Consider the following 7,500-nt stretch of genomic DNA (forward strand, 5'->3'; position numbering starts at 1 on the left):
CTTTGGTTAGACTTATTTAGGTTCGTAACACTTTTATTAGAATTATTTAGGTTCGTAACACTTTTGGTAGAATTATTTAGGTTCGTTACTCGTTTATTAGAATTGTTTAGGTTCGTGAGACTTTTGGTAGAATTATTTAGGTTCGTAACACTTTGATTAGAATTATTTGGGTTCGTAACACTTTTATTAGAATTATTTGGGTTCGTAACATTTTTATTAGAATTATTTAGGTTCGTAACACTTTTAGTAGAATTATTTAGGTTCGTAACACTTTTGTTAGAATTATTTGGGTTCGTAACACATTTTGTAGAATTATTTAGGTTCGTAACACTTTTGTTAGAATTATTTGAGTTCGTAACACTTTTATTAGAATCATTTAGGTTCGTAACACTTTTACTAGAATTATTTAGGTTCGTTACTCGTTTATTAAAATTGTTTAGGTTCGTAACACTTTGATTAGAATTATTTAGGTTCGTAACACTTTGATTAGAATTATTTAGGTTCGTAACACTTTGATTCGATTTGATTAGGTTCGTAACACTTCCATTAGATTTATTTAGGTTCGTTACTCGTTTCTTAGAATTATTTAGATTCGTAACACTTTTTCTGGTATTATTTAGGTTCGTAACTCGTGTACTAGAATTATTTAGGTTCGTTACTCGTTTATTAGAATTATTTAGGTTCGTAACACTTTTAATAGAATTATTTTGGTTCATAACACTGTTAATAGAATTACTTAGTTTCGTAACTCGTTTATTAGAATTATTTAGGTTCGTTGCACTTTTATTAGAATTATTTAGTTTCGTAACTAGTTTATTAGAATGATTTAGGTTCGTAACTCATAATCACCTAGGGTCGCACCGCCTATTCTTATTGCTTTAAACCTCTAATCGCATGCCACGACGGATCTTTGTGAAACTATGAGGTGAAGGCCTACGGTAGGAGCCGAGAGCGGGTCGAAGGCTGCGAGGTGTGGTCCCGACAGGTCCCGGCGGTCGAGCGGCAAACGACTCCAATGAAGGATTTTGAGTATTTTGAGTATTTTGAGGATTTGGGGGATTTTGAGTATTTTGAGGGTTTTGAGGATTTTGAGGGTTTTGAGGATTTTGAGGATCTTGGGGATTTTGAGGATTTTGTTTGACGCGAGTTCTTCATGGGAATCGTTTTCTGTCTGATGTACGTCGGATTTGAGGAGTTTTGTGTCGATGGCGTGTTGTCGAAATAGATTTAGATGTGTTTTCGGGGCCATGTGGAGTGCGAGGAGTGTGGCGGGATTACCGTGTTGTTCAAGACCTCTCGAGACTCTGATACAAGAATGTGACGTGAGCTCGTGTTTCATTCTTTATCAAATGCTATTAAAAAACACTTAAAAAAAACGGAATTTAGAAGGAAAGATGAGCTCCTCCAAGAATAAAAGAATATAGGATAAACAACCATGAAAGAAATATAAAAAGACGGTGGATTCGAGTGACAGGGAGTGGAGTTAAAGCGGACGGACATGGAGTATTAAGTGCGGAGTGAGTCAGGCCGAGAGGGGAGGCTGTGCGTGCAGCCAGTTAGCAAAGCATTAGCGGGTCCGCATAAAAGGCGATGTGTGCTATCCATACTGGGAGTAGCTGGCCTAGGTTGGGCGACCACCTGGGCTATGTTGCAACTCTCCTCCGGGTGAGGTGCCGGCGAGGGTTTTTTTTCTTTTCTTTTTTAGGCGCCGGGAGGGATGGTCCGAAGCTGCGCCGCCGTTGGTGATTTTCTTTAGATTATATCTTGCTTCGCGTTTATTTGTTTATTGCTTATTGAATGCGAGGTGGTTGATGGGACGAGGCTCGCGTGATGGCCTGGGCGTCCGTCACGAGGCGGCTGAACGCAAACAGGATTAAAATAGATTAAATCCGCTGAACCTACAACGGAGAAAGTTCGCCGCGGCAGAAATCGGCGATACTACTGGGCTCTGTTCGACGACATGGCGGCCAGACAGCGCCGCCGTCGCCTGCGATATCTGGCGCATAACGATGAACCCAAGCACACACACACAGACGCACACACATACACATAAACAAACACACACACACACACACACACACACACACACACACACACACACACACACACACACACACAAACAAACAAACAAACAAACACACACACAAACAAACAAACAAACAAACAAACAAACACACACACACACACACACACACACACACACACACACACACACACACACACACACACACACAAACACACAAACAAACAAACACACACACACACACACACACGCACACAACCGACCGCGACTGATAAAGCATTTTATACTATTTTTTCTGTTCTTTGTTTTTATTTTTACTATTTTTTTCTTTTCTTTATGTCAATTACGGCTTCGATTCCGTTGCCTCCATCCGCCTCGTAACATAATCTTTAAGACTCAATTTAAAGCATTATAACATCATCCTCTCGCCCTTATCTCCCTTTTAAACTCCCCCGAAAAAGAGATATTTTTTTCACGGAGAGGGGGAGGGGGAGGGGGAGGGGGAGGGAGAGGGAGAGGGAGAGGGAGAGAGAGGGAGATATATTTCCCCCCCCCCAAAAAAAAAATCTTTTGTAGGCGCGAATTTCTAAGCGTGAAATTCGTGATATATGACAAAACAAAACAAAAAAAAATAAATAAAAAAAAAATAAAATGATGGTTCTAATTTCGTGACAGATTCTCACGAGGATTTTCGTCTCGAGGAAAAAAAAAAAAAAAAATTTGGTCCCGCCGGCGTCGTCCGAGATTCAAAAAAGGTTTTATTTATTCCCCGCGTGGTTTTGGGGGGGGGAGGGGGGAGGGGGAAGGGGGGAGGGGGAGGAGGAGGAGGATGTGACGCAAGTACTTATTAATAGAGTGCATCTTGAATCATTAATTAGAATGCAGTGATATACAAGGAACGAGTGGACGGTTTTTTTTTTTTTTTATTTCTCCTTTATTTTATATTTATTTTTCTTGAATTTTTTAAATTAAATTAAATTTCTCATGTTTCTTTTATTTCTTTTTTCTTCTATTTATCCTTTATCTTATATTTATCTTTCTTAAATTTCTCATTTTTCTTTTATTTCTTTTTCTTATATTTATCCTTTATCTTATATTTATTTTTCTTAAATTTCTTATTTTTCTTGTATTTCTTTTTCTCATATTTCTCCCATTTCTGTATTTCTCTTTCTTAAATTTAAATTTTTTTAAAAATTTCTGTTTCTTATATTTCTCCCATTTCTATATTTCTTTTTCTTAAATTTCTCATTTTTCTTTTTATTTCTTTTTCTTATATTTATCCTTTATCTTATATTTATCTTTCTTAAATTTCTTATTTTTCTTGTATTTCTTTTTCTTATATTTCTCCCATTTCTCCTATTTCTCTTTCTTAAATTTATTTTTATATTTCTTTTTCTTATATTTCTCCCATTTCTATATTTCTTTTTCTTAAATTTCTCATTTTTCTTTGATTTCTTTTTCTTATATTTCTCCCATTTCCACATTTCTCTTTTCCTCTTAAGCGTATGATTCCATCCGGATAAAAGAGGGCTTATTTACGCCTTTCTCTTCCTCCTTCTTTCGCTGGACGAATGGCAAATAATACATGATAATAAAAAAGAAATTATAAAAAAAACAAAAAAATAAAAAAAGAATAATAAAAATAATAAAAAAATGAAAAATAAAAAATAATAAAATAATAAAAAATAATTTAAAAAATGAGGCATGAAAGTGCGATCTTCAAACGCCTTTTTTTTCACCCCGACGCAAGCAACTTTGGACCTTCGAGACAAGCACTGAGAAAGGAGAACCCCGGGAGACGAGAGGGAGAGGGAGGGAGGGAGGGGGAGAGGGAGGGAGGGAAGGGGAGAGGGAGGGAGGGAAGGGGAGAGGGAGGGAGGGAGAGGGAGAGGGAGAGGGAGAGGGAGAGGAAGAGGGAGAGGGAGAGGGAGAGGGAGAGGGAGAGGGAGAGGGAGGAGGGAGAGGGGGAAGAGGGAGAGGGGGAAGGGAAGAAGGAGAGGGAAGGGGAGATGGAAAGGGGGAGGGAAGGGGAGAGGGGGAGGGAAGGGGAGAGGGGGAGGGAAGAGGGAGAGGGAAGGGGAGAGGGAAAGGGAAGGGGAGAGGGAGAGCGAGAGGGAGAGGGAGAGGGAGAGGGAGGGAGGGAGGGAGGGGAGGGGAGGGAGGGAGAGGGAAGGGGAGAGGGAAGGGGAGAGGGAGAGGGAGAGGGAGAGGGAGAGGGAAGGGAGAGGGAGAGGGAGAGGGAGAGGGAGAGGGAGAGGGATGGAGGGAGGGAGGGAGGGAGAGGGAGAGGGAGAGGGAGAGGGAGAGGGAGGGAGAGGGAGAGGGAGAGGGAGAGGGAGAGGGAGAGGGAGAGGGAGAGGGAGAGGGAGAGAGAGAGAGAGAGAGAGAGAGAGAGAGAGAGAGAGAGAGAGAGAGAGAGAGAGAGAGAGAGAGAGAGAGAGAGAGGGAAAGAGAGAGAGAGAGAGAGTTTGCGCTGGATGTGATGGCCCACTCTGCCTAATCCCCATCTCCTTATACCCAGCATCCCTGGATCTCCCTCTCACCCCTCTCGTAAGCATACCAGCTGATCCCTCTCATAAGCATACCAGCTGATCCCTCTCATCCCTCTCGTAAGCATACCAGCTGATCCCTCTCGTAAGCATACCCGCTGATCCCTCTCACCCCTCTCGTAAGCATACCAGCTGATCCCTCTCACCCCTCTCGTAAGCATACCAGCTGATCCCTCTCTTCCCTCTCATCCCTCTCGTAAGCATAACAGCTGATCCCTCTCTTCCCTCTCATCCCTCTCGTAAGCATAACAGCTGATCCCTCTCTTCCCTCTCGTAAGCATACCGCCGATCCCTCTTGTAAACATACCCGGGGATCCCTCTCGTAAGCATACCAGCTGATCCCTCTCTTCCCTCTCATCCCTCTCGTAAGCATAACAGCTGATCCCTCTCTTCCCTCTCATCCCTCTCGTAAGCATAACAGCTGATCCCTCTCTTCCCTCTCGTAAGCATACCGCCGATCCCTCTTGTAAGCATACCCGGGGATCCCTCTCGTAAGCATACCAGCTGATCCCTCTCGTGAGCATACCCGGGGATCCCTCTCATCCCTCTCGTAAGCATACCAGCTAATCCCTCTCACCCCTCTCGTAAGCATGCCAGCTGATCCCTCTCACCCCTCTCGTAAGCATACCCGCTGATCCCTCTCATCCCTCTCGTCAGCATACCCGCTGATCCCTCTCACCCCTCTCGTAAGCATACCCGCTGATCCCTCTCACCCCTCTCGTAAGCATACCAGCTGATCCCTCTCACCCCTCTCGTAAGCATACCAGCTGATCCCTCTCTTCCCTCTCATCCCTCTCGTAAGCATAACAGCTGATCCCTCTCTTCCCTCTCATCCCTCTCGTAAGCATAACAGCTGATCCCTCTCTTCCCTCTCGTAAGCATACCGCCGATCCCTCTTGTAAGCATACCCGGGGATCCCTCTCGTAAGCATACCAGCTGATCCCTCTCGTGAGCATACCCGGGGATCCCTCTCATCCCTCTCGTAAGCATACCAGCTAATCCCTCTCACCCCTCTCGTAAGCATGCCAGCTGATCCCTCTCACCCCTCTCGTAAGCATACCAGCTGATCCCTCTCATCCCTCTCGTCAGCATACCCGCTGATCCCTCTCACCCCTCTCGTAAGCATACCCGCTGATCCCTCTCATCCCTCTCGTCAGCATACCCGCTGATCCCTCTCACCCCTCTCGTAAGCATACCCGCTGATCCCTCTCACCCCTCTCGTAAGCATACCCGCTGATCCCTCTCATCCCTCTCGTCAGCATACCCGCTGATCCCTCTCACCCCTCTCGTAAGCATACCCGCTGAGCCCTCTCACCCCTCTCGTAAGCATACCCGCTGATCCCTCTCATCCCTCTCGTCAGCATACCCGCTGATCCCTCTCACCCCTCTCGTAAGCATACCCGCTGATCCCTCTCATCCCTCTCGTCAGCATACCCGCTGATCCCTCTCACCCCTCTCGTAAGCATACCCGCTGAGCCCTCTCACCCCTCTCGTCAGCATACCAGCTGATCCCTCTCTTCCCTCTCGTAAGCATACCCGCTGAGCCCTCTCATCCCTCTCGTCAGCATACCCGCTGACTCCTGTAGGCTAGCATCCGCAGCATCTCCTTTTATGATCCGGGCAGTTTGGTGGTGATTCCCTGGGCGCTTATGGCGGTGGTCGTTGCTATAGGTGGGGGGGGGGGAGGGAATCTGTTGCTTTTTTCTCTATTGCAATTGTAGGATTTATACGAGGGTGTCCTTTATAATAGGAAAGGTTCTGTTTTTTTATCACTTTTTTTTTGCACTTTTATTTATGATGTTTATGATGAAGTTCGTTGCTATAGGGATAGATATGTTTTTTTATTTATTTATTTTTTTTATTGGGATTTGAAGATGACTATAAGAGTGTTTTTTGCTCTTTCTTTATTGCAATTCCAAGATGCACGTGATGGGTCTCGTTGCTATTGGGAAAAGGGTCCGTATTCGCCATCTTCGCCATCATCCGCCCGCGAGGTATTGAGGCCTGAGACACTCCTCCCCCACATAAATTCATTTAGGATGGTGTGAACGCCCCTCCGCGCCGCCCTCCTCCCTCCTGGCTTCTCCTTCGACTCTCCTCTCTCTCCTCTCCTTGCTTCCTTCTCTCCTCTCTCTGCTCTGCTCTGTGGTCTGGGTCGTCCCCTTTTCGTCCTCCTCTCTTTTCTCGTCTTCTTTTCTCCCTCTCTCCTTTTCTCCCTCCCCTCTCTTCTCTCTTTTCTCTTTCCTCTCCTCCTTCCCTATTCCTTTATTCCTCGCTTTTCTCCCTCCCCTCTCTCCTTTTTCTCTTTCCCTCCTTCCCCCTTTCTTTCCTCCTCGCTTTTCTCCCTCCCCTCTCTCATTTTCTCCTCTCCTTCCTCTTCCCCTTTTCTCTCGCTCCCCTCTCCTCTTCTTTTCTCCTCTCCTCCTTCCCCTTCCTCTTTTCTTTCCTTCCTCCTTTTTCCTCTCTCTCTCTCTCTCTCTCTCTCTCTCTCTCTCTCTCTCTCTCTCTCTCCCTCTCCCTCCTCTCCCTCTCCCTCTCCCTCTCCCTCTCCCTCTCCCTCTCCCCTCTCCCTCTCCCTCCTCCCCTCCCTCCCTCCCCTCCCCCTCCTTCCCTCCCCCTCCCTCCCCTCCCCTCCCCCTCTCCCTCTCCCTCTCCCTCTCCCTCCCCCTCTCCCTCCCTATCCGCCCTCCTTACCCGGAGATGATGCGGGCGAGCTGGTGTTCGTCACTCCTCTCTCCCCACGATTCCCCGACAGGGCGAAGGGGATACGAAGGAGGGGGGAAGGAAGGAAGGGGAAAGAAGGAGGGGGAAAAGAAGGAGAGGGGAAGGAAGGAGGGAAAAGAAAGAGGGGGAAGGAAGGAGTGGGGAAGGAGGGGGGGGAGGGAAGGGGGGGGGGAAGAAGGAGGGGGGAAGGAAGGAGGGGGAAAG

General features: G+C 46.3%; 1 protein-coding gene across 1 annotated transcript in view; it reads left to right on the top strand.

Annotated features, from left to right (window-relative positions):
- LOC113819013 (uncharacterized) overlaps positions 1-7,500 on the top strand; it is a gene marked incomplete in the record, with an annotated part of 215,493 nt that overhangs the window by 38,325 nt on the left and 169,668 nt on the right.

The sequence above is a fragment of the Penaeus vannamei genome, chromosome 15 (genome assembly GCF_042767895.1).
Source record: "Penaeus vannamei isolate JL-2024 chromosome 15, ASM4276789v1, whole genome shotgun sequence".
NCBI classification, from domain to species: Eukaryota; Metazoa; Arthropoda; class Malacostraca; order Decapoda; family Penaeidae; genus Penaeus; species Penaeus vannamei.